This window comes from Pseudophryne corroboree (genome assembly GCF_028390025.1).
Source record: "Pseudophryne corroboree isolate aPseCor3 chromosome 3 unlocalized genomic scaffold, aPseCor3.hap2 SUPER_3_unloc_27, whole genome shotgun sequence".
NCBI lineage: Eukaryota > Metazoa > Chordata > Amphibia > Anura > Myobatrachidae > Pseudophryne > Pseudophryne corroboree.
Genome location: NW_026967516.1, coordinates 1,618,442 through 1,644,094, shown reverse-complemented (window position 1 = coordinate 1,644,094; position 25,653 = coordinate 1,618,442). Strand labels below are relative to the sequence as shown.

Here is a 25,653-nt window from a genome sequence, read left to right as displayed (position 1 = left end):
GTCCGTCGGCAGCAACATTTGTATCGGGTGTTTTCTGTTAAAGGCGTTTTCTTCATTAGGGTCCATAGTGATCCACAGTCCTTACATCGGGGTGTAGGTGGTAGGAGTCGACCGGGCATCACACAGTTAAGCTTTTATTTCCCAGGATGCTCCGGATCTCCTCCCCATGTACCCCGCCCCTGGCTAGTGGGCAGTTTTAGTGTTGGTGCTGGCAGAAGCCGGAGCACCGGTCACACAGCGGAGAGGAATGAATGAGCAGCGCTGGGAGTCTCTCTGAGCGCTGCCGCCGCTGCTCCAACAATCCCCCTCTGGTGCCGCAACGTCAGTGAGGCTAAGAGACTGATGATTCCGGCATGGTTACTTCCTGATCGCCACGCTAGTGCAGCATCCAGGGCCCCGGACTGCACCCGGAGGACAGGTAAGGCATTCTCCGGCTCGTGGGACCCACAATACATGCAGTCCGTGCTTCTGCAGGCTCTGATGTGATCCCTGGCTGTTGCTACGGGTTACACTAGACCACCAGGGCATGCATATAATATATATATAGGATAATGGAGGCCAGGGTACCTGGTGGGTGATGTCAGCCAGGGGAGGTAGGTCCTCTCCCAGAGCCTGATTCCACAGCTGGGATTCCCTCTCGGCTGCCCCTCCCCCACATGCTTCCCTTATAAGAGTCTCTGAGTGACATTCCAATGGGAATGAGTGTGATGCCAGGCTCTGGGAATGCTGGGTTCTGTCTCCAGAAGTGGCCAGGTTATACATGCATTAGTCCTACCTACCACTGTGGTGCGAGGAGATGACGTCAGTGCCCATTGTAATTGTTATGTACTTACATTGTGTGTGACTGGTGCTAGCTCTGCTGTGTGACTGCATTGTATCTGTCCCTTACATGTGAGTGCAGGTGTTCCGGGCTGTGTGACTGCATTGTATCTGTCCCTTACATGTGAGTACAGGTGTTCCGGGCTGTGTGACTGCATTGTATCTGTCCCTTACATGTGAGTGCAGGTGTTCCGGGCTGTGTGACTGCATTGTATCTATCCCTTACATGTGAGTGCAGGTGTTCCGGGCTGTGTGACTGCATTGTATCTATCCCTTACATGTGAGTACAGGTGTTCCGGGCTGTGTGACTGCATTGTATCTATCCCTTACATGTGAGTGCAGGTGTTCCGGGCTGTGTGACTGCATTGTATCTATCCCTTACATGTGAGTACAGGTGTTCCGGGCTGTGTGACTGCATTGTATCTATCCCTTACATGTGAGTGCGGGTGTTCCGGGCTGTGTGACTGCATTGTATCTATCCCTTACATGTGAGTGCGGGTGTTCCGGGCTGTGTGACTGCATTATATCTATCCCTTACATGTGAGTGCGGGTGTTCCGGGCTGTGTGACTGCATTGTATCTATCCCTTACATGTGAGTGCGGGTGTTCCGGGCTGTGTGACTGCATTGTATCTGTCCCTTACATGTGAGTGCGGGTGTTCCGGGCTGTGTGACTGCATTGTATCTATCCCTTACATGTGAGTGCAGGTGTTCCGGGCTGTGTGACTGCATTGTATCTATCCCTTACATGTGAGTACAGGAGTTCCGGGCTGTGTGACTGCATTGTATCTATCCCTTACATGTGAGTACAGGTGTTCCGGGCTGTGTGACTGCATTGTATCTATCCCTTACATGTGAGTGCAGGTGTTCCGGGCTGTGTGACTGCATTGTATCTATCCCTTACATGTGAGTGCAGGTGTTCCGGGCTGTGTGACTGCATTGTATCTATCCCTTACATGTGAGTACAGGTGTTCCGGGCTGTGTGACTGCATTGTATCTATCCCTTACATGTGAGTGCAGGTATTCCGGGCTGTGTGACTGCATTGTATCTGTCCCTTACATGTGACTGCAGGTGTTCCGGGCTGTGTGACTGCATTGTATCTGTCCCTTACATGTGAGTGCAGGTGTTCCGGGCTGTGTGACTGCATTGTATCTATCCCTTACATGTGAGTGCAGGTATTCCGGGCTGTGTGACTGCATTGTATCTGTCCCTTACATGTGAGTGCAGGTGTTCCGGGCTGTGGGACTGCATTGTATCTATCCCTTACATGTGAGTGCAGGAGTTCCGGGCTTTGTGACTGCATTGTATCTATCCCTTACATGTGAGTGCAGGAGTTCCGGGCTTTGTGACTGCATTGTATCTATCCCTTACATGTGAGTGCAGGAGTTCCGGGCTGTGTGACTGCATTGTATCTATCCCTTACATGTGAGTACAGATGTGTGACTGCATTGTATCTATCCCTTACATGTGAGTACAGGAGTTCCGGGCTGTGTGACTGCAATGTATCTATCCCTTACATGTGAGTACAGGTGTTCCGGGCTGTGTGACTGCATTGTATCTATCCCTTACATGTGAGTGCAGGTGTTCCGGGCTGTGTGACTGCATTGTATCTATCCCTTACATGTGAGTGCAGGTGTTCCGGGCTGTGTGACTGCATTGTATCTATCCCTTACATGTGAGTGCAGGTATTCCGGGCTGTGTGACTGCATTGTATCTGTCCCTTACATGTGACTGCAGGTGTTCCGGGCTGTGTGACTGCATTGTATCTGTCCCTTACATGTGAGTGCAGGTGTTCCGGGCTGTGTGACTGCATTGTATCTATCCCTTACATGTGAGTACAGGTGTTCCGGGCTGTGTGACTGCATTGTATCTATCCCTTACATGTGAGTACAGATGTGTGACTGCATTGTATCTATCCCTTACATGTGAGTACAGGTGTTCCGGGCTGTGTGACTGCATTGTATCTATCCCTTACATGTGAGTGCAGGAGTTCCGGGCTGTGTGACTGCATTGTATCTATCCCTTACATGTGAGTACAGATGTGTGACTGCATTGTATCTATCCCTTACATGTGAGTACAGGTGTTCCGGGCTGTGTGACTGCATTGTATCTGTCCCTTACATGTGAGTACAGGTGTTCCGGGCTTTGTGACTGCATTGTATCTATCCCTTACATGTGAGTGCAGGAGTTCCGGGCTGTGTGACTGCATTGTATCTATCCCTTACATGTGAGTGCAGGTGTTCCGGGCTTTGTGACTGCATTGTATCTGTCCCTTACATGTGAGTGCAGGTGTTCCGGGCTGTGTGACTGCAGGTGTTCCGGGCCGTGTGACTGCAGGTGTTCCGGACTGTGTGACTGCAGGTGTTCCGGGCTGTGTGACTGCATTGTATCTGTCCCTTACATGTGAGTGCAGGTGTTCCGGGCTGTGTGACTGCATTGTATCTGTCCCTTACATGTGAGTGCAGGTGTTCCGGGCTGTGTGACTGCATTGTATCTGTCCCTTACATGTGAGTGCAGGTGTTCCGGGCTGTGTGACTGCATTGTATCTGTCCCTTACATGTGAGTGCAGGTGTTCCGGGCTGTGTGACTGCATTGTATCTATCCCTTACATGTGAGTGCAGGTGTTCCGGGCTTTGTGACTGCATTGTATCTATCCCTTACATGTGAGTGCAGGAGTTCCGGGCTTTGTGACTGCATTGTATCTATCCCTTACATGTGAGTGCAGGAGTTCCGGGCTTTGTGACTGCATTGTATCTATCCCTTACATGTGAGTGCAGGTGTTCCGGGCTTTGTGACTGCATTGTATCTATCCCTTACATGTGAGTGCAGGTGTTCCGGGCTTTGTGACTGCATTGTATCTATCCCTTACATGTGAGTGCAGGTGTTCCGGGCTGTGTGACTGCATTGTATCTGTCCCTTACATGTGAGTACGGGTGTTCCGGGCTGTGTGACTGCATTGTATCTATCCCTTACATGTGAGTGCGGGTGTTCCGGGCTGTGTGACTGCATTGTATCTATCCCTTACATGTGAGTGCGGGTGTTCCGGGCTGTGTGACTGCATTGTATCTATCCCTTACATGTGAGTGCGGGTGTTCCGGGCTGTGTGACTGCATTGTATCTATCCCTTACATGTGAGTGCAGGTGTTCCGGGCTGTGTGACTGCATTGTATCTATCCCTTACATGTGAGTGCAGGAGTTCCGGGCTGTGTGACTGCATTGTATCTATCCCTTACATGTGAGTACAGGTGTTCCGGGCTGTGTGACTGCATTGTATCTGTCCCTTACATGTGAGTACAGGTGTTCCGGGCTTTGTGACTGCATTGTATCTATCCCTTACATGTGAGTGCAGGAGTTCCGGGCTGTGTGACTGCATTGTATCTGTCCCTTACATGTGAGTGCAGGTGTTCCGGGCTGTGTGACTGCATTGTATCTATCCCTTACATGTGAGTGCAGGAGTTCCGGGCTGTGTGACTGCATTGTATCTATCCCTTACATGTGAGTGCAGGTGTTCCGGGCTTTGTGACTGCATTGTATCTATCCCTTACATGTGAGTGCAGGAGTTCCGGGCTGTGTGACTGCATTGTATCTATCCCTTACATGTGAGTACAGGTGTTCCGGGCTGTGTGACTGCATTGTATCTATCCCTTACATGTGAGTACAGATGTGTGACTGCATTGTATCTATCCCTTACATGTGAGTACAGGTGTTCCGGGCTGTGTGACTGCATTGTATCTATCCCTTACATGTGAGTGCAGGAGTTCCGTGCTGTGTGACTGCATTGTATCTATCCCTTACATGTGAGTACAGATGTGTGACTGCATTGTATCTATCCCTTACATGTGAGTACAGGTGTTCCGGGCTGTGTGACTGCATTGTATCTGTCCCTTACATGTGAGTGCAGGAGTTCCGGGCTGTGTGACTGCATTGTATCTATCCCTTACATGTGAGTGCGGGTGTTCCGGGCTGTGTGACTGCATTGTATCTATCCCTTACATGTGAGTGCAGGTGTTCCGGGCTGTGTGACTGCATTGTATCTATCCCTTACATGTGAGTGCAGGAGTTCCGGGCTGTGTGACTGCATTGTATCTATCCCTTACATGTGAGTGCAGGAGTTCCGGGCTGTGTGACTGCATTGTATCTATCCCTTACATGTGAGTGCAGGTGTTCCGGGCTGTGTGACTGCATTGTATCTATCCCTTACATGTGAGTGCAGGAGTTCCGGGCTGTGTGACTGCATTGTATCTATCCCTTACATGTGAGTGCAGGAGTTCCGGGCTTTGTGACTGCATTGTATCTATCCCTTACATGTGAGTGCAGGTGTTCCGGGCTTTGTGACTGCATTGTATCTATCCCTTACATGTGAGTGCAGGTGTTCCGGGCTTTGTGACTGCATTGTATCTATCCCTTACATGTGAGTGCAGGTGTTCCGGGCTGTGTGACTGCATTGTATCTGTCCCTTACATGTGAGTGCAGGTGTTCCGGGCTGTGTGACTGCATTGTATCTGTCCCTTACATGTGAGTACGGGTGTTCCGGGCTGTGTGACTGCATTGTATCTATCCCTTACATGTGAGTGCGGGTGTTCCGGGCTGTGTGACTGCATTGTATCTATCCCTTACATGTGAGTGCGGGTGTTCCGGGCTGTGTGACTGCATTGTATCTATCCCTTACATGTGAGTGCAGGTGTTCCGGGCTTTGTGACTGCATTGTATCTATCCCTTACATGTGAGTGCAGGAGTTCAGGGCTTTGTGACTGCATTGTATCTATCCCTTACATGTGAGTGCAGGTGTTCCGGGCTTTGTGACTGCATTGTATCTATCCCTTACATGTGAGTGCAGGAGTTCCGGGCTTTGTGACTGCATTGTATCTATCCCTTACATGTGAGTGCAGGAGTTCCGGGCTGTGTGACTGCATTGTATCTATCCCTTACATGTGAGTGCAGGTGTTCCGGGCTTTGTGACTGCATTGTATCTATCCCTTACATGTGAGTGCAGGTGTTCCGGGCTTTGTGACTGCATTGTATCTATCCCTTACATGTGAGTGCAGGAGTTCCGGGCTGTGTGACTGCATTGTATCTATCCCTTACATGTGAGTGCAGGTGTTCCGGGCTGTGTGACTGCATTGTATCTGTCCCTTACATGTGAGTACGGGTGTTCCGGGCTGTGTGACTGCATTGTATCTATCCCTTACATGTGAGTGCGGGTGTTCCGGGCTGTGTGACTGCATTGTATCTATCCCTTACATGTGAGTACGGGTGTTCCGGGCTTTGTGACTGCATTGTATCTATCCCTTACATGTGAGTACAGGTGTTCCGGGCTGTGTGACTGCATTGTATCTATCCCTTACATGTGAGTACAGGTGTTCCGGGCTGTGTGACTGCATTGTATCTATCCCTTACATGTGAGTGCAGGTGTTCCGGGCTGTGTGACTGCATTGTATCTATCCCTTACATGTGAGTGCAGGAGTTCCGGGCTGTGTGACTGCATTGTATCTATCCCTTACATGTGAGTACAGATGTGTGACTGCATTGTATCTATCCCTTACATGTGAGTACAGGTGTTCCAGGCTGTGTGACTGCATTGTATCTGTCCCTTACATGTGAGTACAGGTGTTCCGGGCTTTGTGACTGCATTGTATCTATCCCTTACATGTGAGTGCAGGAGTTCCGGGCTGTGTGACTGCATTGTATCTATCCCTTACATGTGAGTGCAGGTGTTCCGGGCTGTGTGACTGCATTGTATCTATCCCTTACATGTGACTGCAGGTGTTCCGGGCCGTGTGACTGCAGGTGTTCCGGGCCGTGTGACTGCAGGTGTTCCGGGCCGTGTGACTGCAGGTGTTCCGGGCTGTGTGACTGCAGGTGTTCCGGGCTGTGTGACTGCATTGTATCTGTCCCTTACATGTGAGTGCAGGTGTTCCGGGCTGTGTGACTGCATTGTATCTATCCCTTACATGTGAGTGCAGGTGTTCCGGGCTGTGTGACTGCATTGTATCTATCCCTTACATGTGAGTACAGGTGTTCCGGGCTGTGTGACTGCATTGTATCTATCCCTTACATGTGAGTGCAGGAGTTCCGGGCTGTGTGACTGCATTGTATCTGTCCCTTACATGTGAGTGCAGGTGTTCCGGGCTGTGTGACTGCATTGTATCTGTCCCTTACATGTGAGTGCAGGTGTTCCGGGCTGTGTGACTGCATTGTATCTGTCCCTTACATGTGAGTGCAGGTGTTCCGGGCTGTGTGACTGCATTGTATCTATCCCTTACATGTGAGTGCAGGTGTTCCGGGCTGTGTGACTGCATTGTATCTATCCCTTACATGTGAGTGCGGGTGTTCCGGGCTGTGTGACTGCATTGTATCTATCCCTTACATGTGAGTGCAGGTGTTCCGGGCTGAGTGACTGCATTGTATCTATCCCTTACATGTGACTGCAGGTGTTCCGGGCTGTGTGACTGCATTGTATCTGTCCCTTACATGTGAGTGCAGGTGTTCCGGGCTGTGTGACTGCATTGTATCTATCCCTTACATGTGAGTGCAGGTGTTCCGGGCTGTGTGACTGCATTGTATCTATCCCTTACATGTGAGTGCAGGAGTTCCGGGCTGTGTGACTGCATTGTATCTATCCCTTACATGTGAGTGCTGGTGTTCCGGGCTGTGTGACTGCATTGTATCTGTCCCTTACATGTGAGTGCAGGTGTTCCGGGATGTGTGACTGCATTGTATCTATCCCTTACATGTGAGTGCAGGTGTTCCGGGCTGTGTGACTGCATTGTATCTATCCCTTACATGTGACTGCAGGTGTTCCGGGCTGTGTGACTGCATTGTATCTATCCCTTACATGTGAGTGCAGGTGTTCCGGGCTGTGTGACTGCATTGTATCTATCCCTTACATGTGAGTGCTGGTGTTCCGGGCTGTGTGACTGCATTGTATCTATCCCTTACATGTGAGTGCTGGTGTTCTGGGCTGTGTGACTGCATTGTATCTGTCCCTTACATGTGAGTACAGGTGTTCCGGGCTGTGTGACTGCATTGTATCTATCCCTTACATGTGAGTGCTGGTGTTCTGGGCTGTGTGACTGCATTGTATCTGTCCCTTACATGTGAGTGCAGGTGTTCCGGGCTGTGTGACTGCATTGTAGCTATCCCTTACATGTGAGTACAGGTGTTCCGGGCTGTGTGACTGCATTGTATCTATCCCTTACATGTGAGTACAGGTGTTCCGGGCTGTGTGACTGCATTGTATCTATCCCTTACATGTGAGTGCAGGTGTTCCGGGCTGTGTGACTGCATTGTAGCTATCCCTTACATGTGAGTGCAGGAGTTCCGGGCTGTGTGACTGCATTGTATCTATCCCTTACATGTGAGTGCAGGTGTTCCGGGCTTTGTGACTGCATTGTATCTATCCCTTACATGTGAGTGCAGGTGTTCCGGGCTTTGTGACTGCATTGTATCTATCCCTTACATGTGAGTGCAGGAGTTCCGGGCTGTGTGACTGCATTGTATCTATCCCTTACATGTGAGTGCAGGTGTTCCGGGCTGTGTGACTGCATTGTATCTGTCCCTTACATGTGAGTACGGGTGTTCCGGGCTGTGTGACTGCATTGTATCTATCCCTTACATGTGAGTGCGGGTGTTCCGGGCTGTGTGACTGCATTGTATCTATCCCTTACATGTGAGTACGGGTGTTCCGGGCTTTGTGACTGCATTGTATCTATCCCTTACATGTGAGTACAGGTGTTCCGGGCTGTGTGACTGCATTGTATCTATCCCTTACATGTGAGTACAGGTGTTCCGGGCTGTGTGACTGCATTGTATCTATCCCTTACATGTGAGTGCAGGTGTTCCGGGCTGTGTGACTGCATTGTATCTATCCCTTACATGTGAGTGCAGGAGTTCCGGGCTGTGTGACTGCATTGTATCTATCCCTTACATGTGAGTACAGATGTGTGACTGCATTGTATCTATCCCTTACATGTGAGTACAGGTGTTCCAGGCTGTGTGACTGCATTGTATCTGTCCCTTACATGTGAGTACAGGTGTTCCGGGCTTTGTGACTGCATTGTATCTATCCCTTACATGTGAGTGCAGGAGTTCCGGGCTGTGTGACTGCATTGTATCTATCCCTTACATGTGAGTGCAGGTGTTCCGGGCTGTGTGACTGCATTGTATCTATCCCTTACATGTGACTGCAGGTGTTCCGGGCCGTGTGACTGCAGGTGTTCCGGGCCGTGTCACTGCAGGTGTTCCGGGCCGTGTGACTGCATTGTATCTATCCCTTACATGCGAGTGCAGGTGTTCCGGGCTGTGTGACTGCATTGTATCTGTCCCTTACATGTGAGTACAGGTGTTCCGGGCTGTGTGACTGCATTGTATCTGTCCCTTACATGTGAGTGCAGGTGTTCCGGGCTTTGTGACTGCATTGTATCTGTCCCTTACATGTGAGTACGGGTGTTCCGGGCTGTGTGACTGCATTGTATCTATCCCTTACATGTGAGTGCGGGTGTTCCGGGCTGTGTGACTGCATTGTATCTATCCCTTACATGTGAGTGCAGGTGTTCCGGGCTGTGTGACTGCATTGTATCTATCCCTTACATGTGAGTACAGTGTTCCGGGCTGTGTGACTGCATTGTATCTATCCCTTACATGTGATTGCGGGTGTTCCGGGCTGTGTGACTGCATTGTATCTGTCCCTTACATGTGAGTGCAGGTGTTCCGGGCTGTGTGACTGCATTGTATCTGTCCCTTACATGTGAGTACAGTGTTCCGGGCTGTGTGACTGCATTGTATCTATCCCTTACATGTGAGTGCAGGTGTTCCGGGCTGTGTGACTGCATTGTATCTATCCCTTACATGTGAGTGCGGGTGTTCCGGGCTGTGTGACTGCATTGTATCTATCCCTTACATGTGAGTGCAGGTGTTCCGGGCTGTGTGACTGCATTGTATCTATCCCTTACATGTGACTGCAGGTGTTCCGGGCTGTGTGACTGCATTGTATCTGTCCCTTACATGTGAGTGCAGGTGTTCCGGGCTGTGTGACTGCATTGTATCTATCCCTTACATGTGAGTGCAGGAGTTCCGGGCTGTGTGACTGCATTGTATCTATCCCTTACATGTGAGTGCTGGTGTTCCGGGCTGTGTGACTGCATTGTATCTGTCCCTTACATGTGAGTGCAGGTGTTCCGGGATGTGTGACTGCATTGTATCTATCCCTTACATGTGAGTGCAGGTGTTCCGGGCTGTGTGACTGCATTGTATCTATCCCTTACATGTGACTGCAGGTGTTCCGGGCTGTGTGACTGCATTGTATCTATCCCTTACATGTGAGTGCAGGTGTTCCGGGCTGTGTGACTGCATTGTATCTATCCCTTACATGTGAGTGCTGGTGTTCCGGGCTGTGTGACTGCATTGTATCTATCCCTTACATGTGAGTGCTGGTGTTCTGGGCAGTGTGACTGCATTGTATCTGTCCCTTACATGTGAGTACAGGTGTTCCGGGCTGTGTGACTGCATTGTATCTATCCCTTACATGTGAGTGCTGGTGTTCTGGGCTGTGTGACTGCATTGTATCTGTCCCTTACATGTGAGTGCAGGTGTTCCGGGCTGTGTGACTGCATTGTAGCTATCCCTTACATGTGAGTACAGGTGTTCCGGGCTGTGTGACTGCATTGTATCTATCCCTTACATGTGAGTACAGGTGTTCCGGGCTGTGTGACTGCATTGTAACTATCCCTTACATGTGAGTACAGGTGTTCCGGGCTGTGTGACTGCATTGTAACTATCCCTTACATGTGAGTACAGGTGTTCCGGGCTGTGTGACTGCATTGTAACTATCCCTTACATGTGAGTACAGGTGTTCCGGGCTGTGTGACTGCATTGTAACTATCCCTTACATGTGAGTACAGGTGTTCCGGGCTGTGTGACTGCATTGTATCTATCCCTTACATGTGAGTGCGGGTGTTCCGGGCTGTGTGACTGCATTGTATCTATCCCTTACATGTGAGTGCTGGTGTTCCGGGCTGTGTGACTGCATTGTATCTATCCCTTACATGTGAGTGCGGGTGTTCCGGGCTGTGTGACTGCATTGTATCTATCCCTTACATGTGAGTACGGGTGTTCCGGGCTGTGTGACTGCATTGTATCTATCCCTTACATGTGAGTGCAGGTGTTCCGGGCTGTGTGACTGCATTGTATCTATCCCTTACATGTGAGTACAGTGTTCCGGGCTGTGTGACTGCATTGTATCTATCCCTTACATGTGACTGCAGGTGTTCCGGGCTGTGTGACTGCATTGTATCTGTCCCTTACATGTGAGTACAGGTGTTCCGGGCTGTGTGACTGCATTGTATCTATCCCTTACATGTGAGTACAGGTGTTCCGGGCTGTGTGACTGCATTGTATCTATCCCTTACATGTGAGTACAGGTGTTCCGGGCTGTGTGACTGCATTGTAACTGTCCCTTACATGTGAGTACAGGTGTTCCGGGCTGTGTGACTGCATTGTAACTATCCCTTACATGTGAGTACAGGTGTTCCGGGCTGTGTGACTGCATTGTAACTATCCCTTACATGTGAGTACAGGTGTTCCGGGCTGTGTGACTGCATTGTATCTATCCCTTACATGTGAGTGCGGGTGTTCCGGGCTGTGTGACTGCATTGTATCTATCCCTTACATGTGAGTGCAGGTGTTCCGGGCTGAGTGACTGCATTGTATCTATCCCTTACATGTGACTGCAGGTGTTCCGGGCTGTGTGACTGCATTGTATCTGTCCCTTACATGTGAGTGCAGGTGTTCCGGGCTGTGTGACTGCATTGTATCTATCCCTTACATGTGAGTGCAGGTGTTCCGGGCTGTGTGACTGCATTGTATCTATCCCTTACATGTGAGTGCAGGAGTTCCGGGCTGTGTGACTGCATTGTATCTATCCCTTACATGTGAGTGCTGGTGTTCCGGGCTGTGTGACTGCATTGTATCTGTCCCTTACATGTGAGTGCAGGTGTTCCGGGATGTGTGACTGCATTGTATCTATCCCTTACATGTGAGTGCAGGTGTTCCGGGCTGTGTGACTGCATTGTATCTATCCCTTACATGTGACTGCAGGTGTTCCGGGCTGTGTGACTGCATTGTATCTATCCCTTACATGTGAGTGCAGGTGTTCCGGGCTGTGTGACTGCATTGTATCTATCCCTTACATGTGAGTGCTGGTGTTCCGGGCTGTGTGACTGCATTGTATCTATCCCTTACATGTGAGTGCTGGTGTTCTGGGCTGTGTGACTGCATTGTATCTGTCCCTTACATGTGAGTACAGGTGTTCCGGGCTGTGTGACTGCATTGTATCTATCCCTTACATGTGAGTGCTGGTGTTCTGGGCTGTGTGACTGCATTGTATCTGTCCCTTACATGTGAGTGCAGGTGTTCCGGGCTGTGTGACTGCATTGTAGCTATCCCTTACATGTGAGTACAGGTGTTCCGGGCTGTGTGACTGCATTGTATCTATCCCTTACATGTGAGTACAGGTGTTCCGGGCTGTGTGACTGCATTGTATCTATCCCTTACATGTGAGTACGGGTGTTCCGGGCTGTGTGACTGCATTGTATCTGTCCCTTACATGTGAGTACGGGTGTTCCGGGCTGTGTGACTGCATTGTATCTATCCCTTACATGTGAGTACAGGTGTTCCGGGCTGTGTGACTGCATTGTATCTATCCCTTACATGTGAGTACAGGTGTTCCGGGCTGTGTGACTGCATTGTATCTATCCCTTACATGTGAGTGCAGGTGTTCCGGGCTGTGTGACTGCATTGTATCTATCCCTTACATGTGAGTGCAGGAGTTCCGGGCTGTGTGACTGCATTGTATCTATCCCTTACATGTGAGTACAGATGTGTGACTGCATTGTATCTATCCCTTACATGTGAGTACAGGTGTTCCAGGCTGTGTGACTGCATTGTATCTGTCCCTTACATGTGAGTACAGGTGTTCCGGGCTTTGTGACTGCATTGTATCTATCCCTTACATGTGAGTGCAGGAGTTCCGGGCTGTGTGACTGCATTGTATCTATCCCTTACATGTGAGTGCAGGTGTTCCGGGCTGTGTGACTGCATTGTATCTATCCCTTACATGTGACTGCAGGTGTTCCGGGCCGTGTGACTGCAGGTGTTCCGGGCCGTGTGACTGCAGGTGTTCCGGGCCGTGTGACTGCAGGTGTTCCGGGCCGTGTGACTGCAGGTGTTCCGGGCTGTGTGACTGCAGGTGTTCCGGGCTGTGTGACTGCATTGTATCTGTCCCTTACATGTGAGTGCAGGTGTTCCGGGCTGTGTGACTGCATTGTATCTATCCCTTACATGTGAGTACAGGTGTTCCGGGCTGTGTGACTGCATTGTATCTATCCCTTACATGTGAGTGCAGGAGTTCCGGGCTGTGTGACTGCATTGTATCTATCCCTTACATGTGAGTACAGGTGTTCCGGGCTGTGTGGCTGCATTGTATCTATCCCTTACATGTGACTGCAGGTGTTCCGGGCCGTGTGACTGCAGGTGTTCCGGGCCGTGTGACTGCAGGTGTTCCGGGCCGTGTGACTGCAGGTGTTCCGGGCTGTGTGACTGCAGGTGTTCCGGGCTGTGTGACTGCATTGTATCTGTCCCTTACATGTGAGTGCAGGTGTTCCGGGCTGTGTGACTGCATTGTATCTATCCCTTACATGTGAGTACGGGTGTTCCGGGCTGTGTGACTGCATTGTATCTGTCCCTTACATGTGAGTACGGGTGTTCCGGGCTGTGTGACTGCATTGTATCTATCCCTTACATGTGAGTACAGGTGTTCCGGGCTGTGTGACTGCATTGTATCTATCCCTTACATGTGAGTACAGGTGTTCCGGGCTGTGTGACTGCATTGTATCTATCCCTTACATGTGAGTGCAGGTGTTCCGGGCTGTGTGACTGCATTGTATCTATCCCTTACATGTGAGTGCAGGAGTTCCGGGCTGTGTGACTGCATTGTATCTATCCCTTACATGTGAGTACAGATGTGTGACTGCATTGTATCTATCCCTTACATGTGAGTACAGGTGTTCCAGGCTGTGTGACTGCATTGTATCTGTCCCTTACATGTGAGTACAGGTGTTCCGGGCTTTGTGACTGCATTGTATCTATCCCTTACATGTGAGTGCAGGAGTTCCGGGCTGTGTGACTGCATTGTATCTATCCCTTACATGTGAGTGCAGGTGTTCCGGGCTGTGTGACTGCATTGTATCTATCCCTTACATGTGACTGCAGGTGTTCCGGGCCGTGTGACTGCAGGTGTTCCGGGCCGTGTGACTGCAGGTGTTCCGGGCCGTGTGACTGCAGGTGTTCCGGGCCGTGTGACTGCAGGTGTTCCGGGCTGTGTGACTGCAGGTGTTCCGGGCTGTGTGACTGCATTGTATCTGTCCCTTACATGTGAGTGCAGGTGTTCCGGGCTGTGTGACTGCATTGTATCTATCCCTTACATGTGAGTACAGGTGTTCCGGGCTGTGTGACTGCATTGTATCTATCCCTTACATGTGAGTGCAGGAGTTCCGGGCTGTGTGACTGCATTGTATCTATCCCTTACATGTGAGTACAGGTGTTCCGGGCTGTGTGGCTGCATTGTATCTATCCCTTACATGTGAGTGCAGGTGTTCCGGGCTGTGTGACTGCATTGTATCTATCCCTTACATGTGAGTACAGATGTTCCGGGCTGTGTGACTGCATTGTATCTGTCCCTTACATGTGAGTGCAGGTGTTCCGGGCTGTGTGACTGCATTGTATCTATCCCTTACATGTGAGTGCAGGTGTTCCGGGCTGTGTGACTGCATTGTATCTGTCCCTTACATGTGAGTACAGGTGTTCCGGGCTGTGTGACTGCATTGTATCTGTCCCTTACATGTGAGTGCAGGTGTTCCGGGCTTTGTGACTGCATTGTATCTGTCCCTTACATGTGAGTACGGGTGTTCCGGGCTGTGTGACTGCATTGTATCTATCCCTTACATGTGAGTGCGGGTGTTCCGGGCTGTGTGACTGCATTGTATCTATCCCTTACATGTGAGTGCAGGTGTTCCGGGCTGTGTGACTGCATTGTATCTATCCCTTACATGTGAGTACAGTGTTCCGGGCTGTGTGACTGCATTGTATCTATCCCTTACATGTGAGTGCGGGTGTTCCGGGCTGTGTGACTGCATTGTATCTGTCCCTTACATGTGAGTGCAGGTGTTCCGGGCTGTGTGACTGCATTGTATCTGTCCCTTACATGTGAGTACAGTGTTCCGGGCTGTGTGACTGCATTGTATCTATCCCTTACATGTGAGTGCAGGTGTTCCGGGCTGTGTGACTGCATTGTATCTATCCCTTACATGTGAGTGCGGGTGTTCCGGGCTGTGTGACTGCATTGTATCTATCCCTTACATGTGAGTGCAGGTGTTCCGGGCTGTGTGACTGCATTGTATCTATCCCTTACATGTGACTGCAGGTGTTCCGGGCTGTGTGACTGCATTGTATCTGTCCCTTACATGTGAGTGCAGGTGTTCCGGGCTGTGTGACTGCATTGTATCTATCCCTTACATGTGAGTGCAGGAGTTGCGGGCTGTGTGACTGCATTGTATCTATCCCTTACATGTGAGTGCTGGTGTTCCGGGCTGTGTGACTGCATTGTATCTGTCCCTTACATGTGAGTGCAGGTGTTCCGGGATGTGTGACTGCATTGTATCTATCCCTTACATGTGAGTGCAGGTGTTCCGGGCTGTGTGACTGCATTGTATCTATCCCTTACATGTGACTGCAGGTGTTCCGGGCTGTGTGACTGCATTGTATCTATCCCTTACATGTGAGTGCAGGTGTTCCGGGCTGTGTGACTGCATTGTATCTATCCCTTACATGTGAGTGCTGGTGTTCCGGGCTGTGTGACTGCATTGTATCTATCCCTTACATGTGAGTGCTGGTGTTCTGGGCTGTGTGACTGCATTGTATCTGTCCCTTACATGTGAGTACAGGTGTTCCGGGCTGTGTGACTGCATTGTATCTATCCCTTACATGTGAGTGCTGGTGTTCCGGGCTGTGTGACTGCATTGTATCTGTCCCTTACATGTGAGTGCAGGTGTTCCGGGCTGTGTGACTGCATTGTAGCTATCCCTTACATGTGAGTACAGGTGTTCCGGGCTGTGTGACTGCATTGTATCTATCCCTTACATGTGAGTACAGGTGTTCCGGGCTGTGTGACTGCATTGTAACTATCCCTTACATGTGAGTACAGGTGTTCCGGGCTGTGTGACTGCATTGTAACTATCCCTTACATGTGAGTACAGGTGTTCCGGGCTGTGTGACTGCATTGTAACTATCCCTTACATGTGAGTACAGGTGTTCCGGGCTGTGTGACTGCATTGTAACTATCCCTTACATGTGAGTACAGGTGTTCCGGGCTGTGTGACTGCATTGTATCTATCCCTTACATGTGAGTGCGGGTGTTCCGGGCTGTGTGACTGCATTGTATCTATCCCTTACATGTGAGTGCAGGTGTTCCGGGCTGTGTGACTGCATTGTATCTATCCCTTACATGTGAGTGCGGGTGTTCCGGGCTGTGTGACTGCATTGTATCTATCCCTTACATGTGAGTACGGGTGTTCCGGGCTGTGTGACTGCATTGTATCTATCCCTTACATGTGAGTGCAGGTGTTCCGGGCTGTGTGACTGCATTGTATCTATCCCTTACATGTGAGTACAGTGTTCCGGGCTGTGTGACTGCATTGTATCTATCCCTTACATGTGACTGCAGGTGTTCCAGGCTGTGTGACTGCATTGTATCTGTCCCTTACATGTGAGTACAGGTGTTCCGGGCTGTGTGACTGCATTGTATCTATCCCTTACATGTGAGTACAGGTGTTCCGGGCTGTGTGACTGCATTGTATCTATCCCTTACATGTGAGTACAGGTGTTCCGGTCTGTGTGACTGCATTGTATCTGTCCCTTAAATGTGAGTACAGGTGTTCCGGGCTGTGTGATTGCATTGTATCTATCCCTTACATGTGAGTACAGGTGTTCCGGTCTGTGTGACTGCATTGTATCTATCCCTTACATGTGAGTGCGGGTGTTCCGGGCTGTGTGACTGCATTGTATCTGTCCCTTACATGTGAGTGCAGGTGTTCCGGGATGTGTGACTGCATTGTATCTATCCCTTACATGTGAGTGCAGGTGTTCCGGGCTGTGTGACTGCATTGTATCTACCCCTTACATGTGAGTGCAGGTGTTCCGGGCTGTGTGACTGCATTGTATCTAACCCTTACATGTGAGTACAGGTGTTCCGGGCTGTGTGACTGCATTGTATCTACCCCTTACATGTGAGTGCAGGTGTTCCGGGCTGTGTGACTGCATTGTATCTATCCCTTACATGTGAGTACAGGTGTGTGACTGCATTGTATCTATCCCTTACATGTGAGTGCTGGTGTTCTGGGCTGTGTGACTGCATTGTATCTGTCCCTTACATGTGAGTGCAGGTGTTCCGGGCTGTGTGACTGCATTGTAGCTATCCCTTACATGTGAGTACAGGTGTTCCGGGCTGTGTGACTGCATTGTATCTATCCCTTACATGTGAGTACAGGTGTTCCGGGCTTTGTGACTGCATTGTATCTATCCCTTACATGTGAGTACAGGTGTTCCGGGCTGTGTGACTGCATTGTATCTGTCCCTTACATGTGAGTGCAGGTGTTCCGGGCTGTGTGACTGCATTGTATCTATACCTTACATGTGAGTGCAGGTGTTCCGGGCTTTGTGACTGCATTGTATCTATCCCTTACATGTGAGTACGGGTGTTCCGGGCTGTGGTTCCTCACAATGACTTTGTGGTTTGTGAAGGCCGTCACATCTGCAGTTGCTAGAGCTGGACATTGTGTGTGCTTAGCTTCTGGTCTTCCAAAGTGTAAGAAATAGGATATAGCACCTGTGCTGGTTCCATGTAAGGCCTGTGCGGCAGCATTATCTCCACAGGACCTTGTGCAGGAACATTTGTGATAAATGCTATGTGCCAAACCTACAACGGCTGCTCCAACCAGTCCCTGTGCAGGAGTCACCCTGGGTGGCTTCTTTTGCACAGGTGGAGCGATTGGTGCCTCCTGCTTTGCTGCCTAATGTGGGGTTTCTGCAGCAATTGCCCCATGCATTCCATTCCCCGGGGTATCCTCCATGGATGAACTTATTGACCTACTCAGACCACACGTCGGCCACCTCTCAGCAGTTGTTGCAGCAGACCGTCCTCAGATGAGTATGGCACATAAGCGCTCTCTGTTATCCTTACAGTCTAGACAGTGGTCAGACTCTGGAGTCCTCAGAGGAAGAGTTGGACACCTCTCTCTCTCTCTCTCTGTTATCCTTACAGTCTACACAGTGGTCAGACTCTGGAGTCCTCAGAGGAAGAGTTGGACACCTCTCTCTCTCTGTTTTCCTTACAGTCTACACAGTGGAAAAAGGTTAATTTGGTGCCGCACAGGACTAAATTCAATCTTTTTTTATACGGGCTCTTTAACAAATTTGTCCCTTGTGACCAACAGTGCATTTACATAAGAGATGCCTGTAAATGGTATTCAAGGATTTATTATTGTTGGTGGTGCACCCAGAGTCAAAAAGTACATGGTAATGTTTGAAGAAAAAAGAAGAAAGAAAGACTCTGTGTTGGGGCACGCTTAAATAAAACTTAACTTTTAATTAGATTTAGGATAAGAGAGTAACACATGGACAGACACACATATATATATATATATATATACAGTGCTTAAAGTGGTCCTAGAGAGGTGGTGGAACTCACCCCCCTCCCCACGGTGCCCATCCAACAAAGGTATTGCGCGCGCCGCATGCGCGTGCCACAAACAAGGGGCGTGGTCTCAAAAAAGGGGCGTGTTACACAATAGTAATAATGCCCACAGTAGTAGCACCCCATAATACACATAATGCCCACATCAGTAGCGCCTTTTATACAATGCCCACAGTGGTAGCGCCCCTTATATAGAGCCCATAGTAGTGGTACCCCTTATGCAATGCTCGCAATAGCAGTGCCCCTTATGACCCCAGGAGTGATGCCCCTTATGAAGTGCCCCCTTTACAATGCCCTCATTAGTAGTGCCCCCAGTAGTAATGTTGCCTGTAGTAATGTCCCCAGTCGTTTAGCCCCTGTAGTTATGCCCCCTTGTAGTTTAGCCCCCAGTAGTAATGCCTCCAAGTAGTAATGCCCCCAGTAGTTTAGCCCCTGTAGTTACGCCCCCAGTAGTAATGCCACTGTAGTTATGCCCCCAGTAGTAATGCCCTCCTGTAGTTTGCACCCTGTAGTTTGCCCCCCAGTAGTTTGCACCCAGTAGTAATGTCTCCCAGTAGTTTGCCCCCAGTAGTAATGCCCCCAGTAGATGCCCCTCTGTAGTTTGCCCCCCAGTAGTAATGCCCCCCCAGTAGTAATGCCCTCCTGTAGTTTGCCCCAAGTAGTAATGTCCCCCAGTAGTAATGCCCCCCCCAGTAGTAATGCCCTCCTGTAATTTGCCCGCAGTAGTAATGTCCCCCAGTAGTAATGCCCGTCAGTAGTTTGCCTCCCAGTAGTAATGTCCCCCAGTAAATGCCCCCAGTAGTTTTCCCCCCAGTAGATGCCCCTCAGTAGCTTGCCCCCCAGAAGTAATGCCCTCCTGTAGTTTGCCCCCTTGTAGTTTGCCCCCAGTAGTAATGTCCCCCAGTAAATGCCCCCCAGTAGTAATGTCCCCAGTAGAAGCCCCTCAGTAGTTTTCCCCCCAGTAGTAATGCCCCCGTAGTAATGCCCCTCAGTAGTTTGCCCCCCAGCTGTTACACAAATAAAAAAATTTAAAAAACACAGCACACAGCATACTTACCAAGCCCCGCTCCGTGTCCGGCCGCTGCAGTCCTCTCGTCGCCCGCTCCTCTGCACTATGAGAGAGACGTCATGACGTCTCTCCCATAGCGCGCACTGACTGAGCCGGAAGCCGGAGCTCAGTACTGAGCTCCTGCCTCCGGCTGCCGCTGTGCTGCAAGACGGGCGCCCGCTGGTAACACACTCTCAGCGGGCGCCTGTCATCTCCCTGCAGCGACGGGGACACATCGCCGGGTTAGGTGAGCCAGAGGAGGCGGAACTGCGTTCCGTCTCCAAGTGGAACTGACGGAACGCAGTTCCGCCCCGTTCCGGCTCACTTTAACCCCTGTATATATATATATAATCCTAGGAGAGGAGGACACAAAGAGAATGAATCTGGACCCCTCTCTCCTTTTATCGTCGGAATCCGAGAGTGAAAAAATTACAGATAAGAATGAAGCACTCTTAATTGGTGTAACAGTTTGAGGTGACAGTGACACCTTAGATGAAAATATAAATGATTATTTTCTACATATTAGAAAAAGATTTCTAATGTAGGTCACAATGGCATTTGATATGACAACAATTTTTCTGAATAGATTAGAAATATAGGTTCATTGTCTGATGCCAATTGTGATGGATGTATCCTTGTATCTTTGTGGCAGGTGAACTGCTAATTTTAGTCTGAGCAGTTTTTTTGCACGACTACTCCATTGGATCAAGGCGCAGCCATGGCGCTCCAAGGAGCTGTTAATTTTTTACTGAACGTAGGGGTTGTTATCCCTGTTCCTCAAGAACAACAGAGGAAGGGTTTTCACTACCCCCTTTTCCTGATTCAGTAACCCAATGGGACCTATCGGCCTATCCTCAATCTGAAATATCTTAACAAGTTTTTACGGGTGCCCAGATTCTGTATTTAAACAATACGGTCTATTGCTCTGATGTCAGAGCCAGGGGACTTTATGGTATCCCTGGATACTCAGGATGCCTACCTACATGTTCCTATAGAACCTACTCATCAGAGATTCCTCCGCTTTGCTGTTCTGCCACAGTATTACCAGTTTCAGGCACTACCCTTTGGGCTGGCTACGGCTCCATGGGTATTTACCAAGCTGATGGCGGTGATTGGTGCTCAGCTGCGTCGTCAAGGGATCAGTGTGCTCCCATATTTGGACGACTTGTTGCTCCTGGCACAATCTGAGGAAGTTTTGCACTGCTATCTTCAAATAACCATTGCCTTTCTACAGACCCACGGGTGGCTGATCAATTGGCAAAAGCCCTTCCTTGTCCCTTCACAACAGATGTTGCATCTAGGGGCTCTCCTGGATTTGTGGGAACAGAGGCTCTTCCTGCCAGTGGACAAAGTTACCAAACTGCAGTCAATGGTCCACAACTTACTGCACAATCTCCGGGTGTCCATACATTCCGCAATGCAGGTTCTGGGGTCCTTGGTCTCCACCTTCGATATGGTGGAGTATGCTCAGTTTCACTCCAGGCCTCTACAACATATGATCCTTTCCAGGTGGAACAGGCAGTATCGTTGGATCAGGGCTGAGAAGATGGTACTATCTCTGGAGGTACATCTGTCTCTCACCTGGTGGCTAGAGATGTCACACTTGGACAAAGGATGTCCTTTTATGGATTCTGGATTGGGTGGTCCTCACGTCTTTCCGGGTCGGTGGTCTCCAGACGAAAGTTGCTTGCCAATCAATGTCCTAGAACTTCGGGCAGTCTACAGAGCTTTCGTTCAGGCTCAGGATCTCCTCCAAGGCAGGCCTGTTCAGATTTAGTCCGACAATGCCACTGCAGTTGCCTATCTAAACCACCAAGGGGGCACTCACAGCCATCTGGCTATGGCAGTGGTGGAGCGCATGCTCCAGTGGGCCGAAACTCGCCTTCCGGCCATCTCGGCTGTGTTTCTGCCAGGAATCCTCAACTGGGGAGCAGACTTCCTCAGTCGGCAGGATGTCCACAGCGGCGAATGGTCTCTGCACCCTGAAGTGTTCCAGAACCTGGTAAACAGATGGGGTCTGCCGGATGTAGACCTGATGGACTCGCGTCACAATCACAAGGTCCAAATCTATAGATCCAGGACCAAAGATCCGCAGGCAGCTTTCGTGGACATTTTAGCAGTACGGTGGACCTTCCTTCAGAGATACCTGTTTTCTCCAGTATCGCTGTTACCCAGATTTCTTCGCAAGTTTAAACAGGAAGGAGGCCCCATTATACTGATTACTCTGTATGGCCCAGGCACCATTGGTTCGCCGATCTCCAAAATCTATCCATAGACATGCCATTCCTACTGCCACAGCGAGCAGACTTGTTGTCTCGGGGTCCCTGTCTGCATTGGAACCTGGCTCCACTGTCTTTGACGGCTTTGCTCTCGAGTCATCAGTTTTTAGAGCGAATGGGTTCTCGGATGCAGTGATATAGAAAATCTGTGTCTTCAACCCACATCTATTACCAGATTTGGCACGCTGATTTTCAGTGGTGTGCGCCTAGGCGCTATGACCCTCCTACCTTTTTAGGGTCTCCAGGGTACTGGCCTTTCTACAAGCAGGGTTAGACCTTGGTCTTTGCCTAGCATTCCTGAAAGTACACGTTTCTGCACGATCAGTGTGGTTTCAATGACAGATCGCTCCACTACAAGATGGGCGTGCCTTTTTTCAAGGAATACTCCATATCCAGCCTCCCTTTGTACATCCAGTGGCTCCTGGGATATATCCCTAGTCCTGCAAGCTCTTAAGACTTCCCCATTTGAGCCTTTAGAGTCAGTGGACCTTAAGTGGCTGGCTGTAAAGGTGTTATATCTCCTGGCTATTGCCTCTACGAGAAGGGGGTCTGATTTAGGAGTGCTTTCCTGTCCTCCTTCGTTTCTGACCTTCCATCAAGATAGGGCAGTTCTCCGGACCAAGGTGGGACACCTTCCTAAGATGGTGTCCAAGTTTCATCTAAATACAGAGATATTGGTTCCAGCCTTTTAGTCCTGTTATTGGTGAGGCCTTATTGGATGTGGTTCGTGCACTAAGGATTTATGTGGAAAGTACCAGAGTGATCAGGAAAACGGATTCTCTATCTGTCCTGTATGGATTCTATAAGCAAGGCTGGCCAGCTAGTAAACAAACGCTGTCCAGGTGGCTTTGCATGACTATTGCAGAGGCTTACATTCGAGCTGATCTTCCTGTTCCGGTCTCTGCTCATTCGATACGTTCAGCAGGTCCCTCATGGGTGGCTCTCTGAGGTGCTACTGCTGATCAACTCTGCAAGGCAGCTACGTTGTCTTCTATTAACACGTTCCTGAGGTTTTTATGCCTTTTGATACCTTTACCTCTCAGGAAGCTTCCTTAGGACGTTGGATTCTCCTGTCTACTCAGGAGCGTCCCCACCCTTAGGGGAAACTGCTTTAGGACATCCCCTATGTAAGGACTGTGGATCACTATGGATCCTGATGAAGAAAATAAGAGTTATGTTAGACTTATCATGGTGAACTCTTTTTCTTTAAGGTCCATAGGATCCAGAGGGCGTCCACCAAGACACACCTGTCTTGGGGAAATACTTTTCTCTTACGTCCTAGAGGATGCTGGGGTCCACATTAGTACCATGGGGGTATAGATGGGTCCACTAGGAGCCATGGGCATTTTAAGAGTTTAATAGTGTGGGCTGGCTCCTCCCTCTATGCCCATCCTACCGGACTCAGTTTAGAAAATGTGCCTGGAGGAGCCGGTCACGCTTTGGAGAGCTCCTGAAGAGATTTCCATTTTTTTAATTTAATGTTTATTTTCAGTCAGGTCTGTTTAGGCAGCAGACTGACTTCTTCGTGGCACTTAGGGGGGAGAACGGCCCAAATTCCTAGAGAGTTAATGGTCCCGTTTCTCAGCTGACAGGACACTGAGCTCCTGAGGGAGCCATTCGCAAGCCACACCACGGCACAGCGTACCATCCCGCAGCATTCCGCCACCCCCTAACAGAGCCTGAAGACAGAAGAGTGGTGAGTACAGCGCGGGCGTCCCGGTTAGTGGGTCGCCGGTAGGAATGGCGGCACAAGGGTAGGAGCGCAGCTCTTCATGCAGGCTGTGCTCCAGGGAGGCTCAGAAGGACGCACGCTGCAGCGGGTCCCACTGAGAGGGGCGCACTGAGACGCCTATAATATCCACACTGGTCACACTGTGCTAACAGGGATTTTAATCACTTGGTTAGACATTTAATTCCTCAGGCCAGTGTAAAAAATGCGGGAAGCTGTCGCCATTACAGGGGGCGGGGCTTCACTCAGAGCGGATCCTACAGCTCTCCAGCACCATTTTCCCTCTACAGCTCATACAGGAAGCATTCACAGGGAAGCGCTGCTCCTCCACAATGACTCCAGGTCCCCTCAGCGGTACCAGGGGGTCTTAGTGAAAGGGGGGAGGGGGTGTAAATTTATAAAGCTCTACTAAAGTGCTTGTTATTGCGACCCAGCTCAGTTTAACTTTGCTAAAGGGGCGCTGTGTGTCTGGTTCTGATTTCTGAGGACCCTGCCTACATATACTGTGTGTGTTTGTGTGTGTGTCCCTTTCACAATCATGTCCATGGACTGTGTCTCTTGTACTGCAGAATGTCTCTCATCCCCTGAGGACTCGCTACCCTGCACCCAAGATAGTGCTCCCTCTCCAGCTAGTGGGGCTGAACCCCCGTGGTTGGCTTCCATTAAAGGGATGATTTCTAATATTTGCACTAAGCTATCTCATAATGAAAGGGAGACACAATTCTTAAGGCAGTCTATGGATGACCTGATCAACAAAGATTCAGCTCCCATACCTGTGTCTCAATCCCTCGCCATTTGCCCACAAAAGCGTACTCTGGCCCAACTTATGCAGGGTGACCCTGATCCGGATCCGGATGATATGGATGCCAGTGGGGGGATGTTGTCCTGTCACAGGGTATCCAGGCCCTCATAGAGGCGGTTAGAACTGTCTTACATATTCCTGTCAGGGCAGAGGAAGTAATTGAGGAATCTTACTTTAATGCAAAAAAGAAATCCTCAGCTACTTTTCCGGCTTCAAAGGAGTTAAATGTCCTCTTTGAAGAAGCTTGGGTGAACCCTGACCAAAAATGTCAGATCCCAAAAATTTTAATTTCTTCCTTCCCCTTTACTTTGGAGGATAGAAAAAAATGGGAAAACCCGCCGATAGTGGACGCTTCTGTGCCCAGGTTGTCTCGAAAGATAGTCTTACCGGTTCCCTGGGTGGCGTCCTTAAAGGACGCGGCTGACCGTAAGAGTGAGACCACTCTCAAATCTATATACTCGTCGGCTGGGGTAGCCCAGAGAACCACTATTGCTTGTGCATGGATCACTAGGGCAATTGCAAGATGGTCTGATAATCTAATTGAAGATTTAGATTCACTAACCAGGGATGACATTAACTCCTACAGCACATCCAAGATGCTGCTAACTTTATGGTGGAGGCCATAAAAGAAATTGGTTTACTCAACGCATGCACCACTGCCATGGTAGTGTCAGCACGCAGGGGCTTGTGGACTGCGGATGCGGATTCCAGAAAAGGCGTGGAGAGCCTACCATTCACGGGCGAAGCTCTGTTTGGAGATGAACTAGAAACTTGGATATCTAATGCCACGGCGGGTAAGTCTACATACCTTCCTTCTGCAGCGACCCCTGCTAGCAAAACCTACTCTGCTCCGGACGGCTAAATTTAAAAACAAGTCCAAGGGTTCTTCTACAGCTTTCAGTGGAGATAATGGTAAACCCAGAATAGCCGCAGCTGCAGGTTCTCAAGAACAGACCTCTGGTTCTGCTTCCTCAAAGCCTTCAGCATGACGGTGGACCACACTGCCTGGAAGACAGGCAGGTGGGAGCCAGCTTACGTTATTTCAGTCACATCTAGGCAACGTCATGCCTAGATCCCTGAGTGAAAGATCTTATCACACAGGGATACAGACTGGAATTTCAAGAACTCCCACCTCCCAGAGTCTTCAAATCCGGCTTACCAGCTTCTCCAGAAG

General features: G+C 49.9%; 1 pseudogene; it reads left to right on the top strand.

Moving 5' to 3' along the window:
- LOC134983872 (zinc finger protein 585A-like) overlaps positions 1–25,653 on the top strand; it is a 249,546-nt pseudogene that overhangs the window by 5,649 nt on the left and 218,244 nt on the right.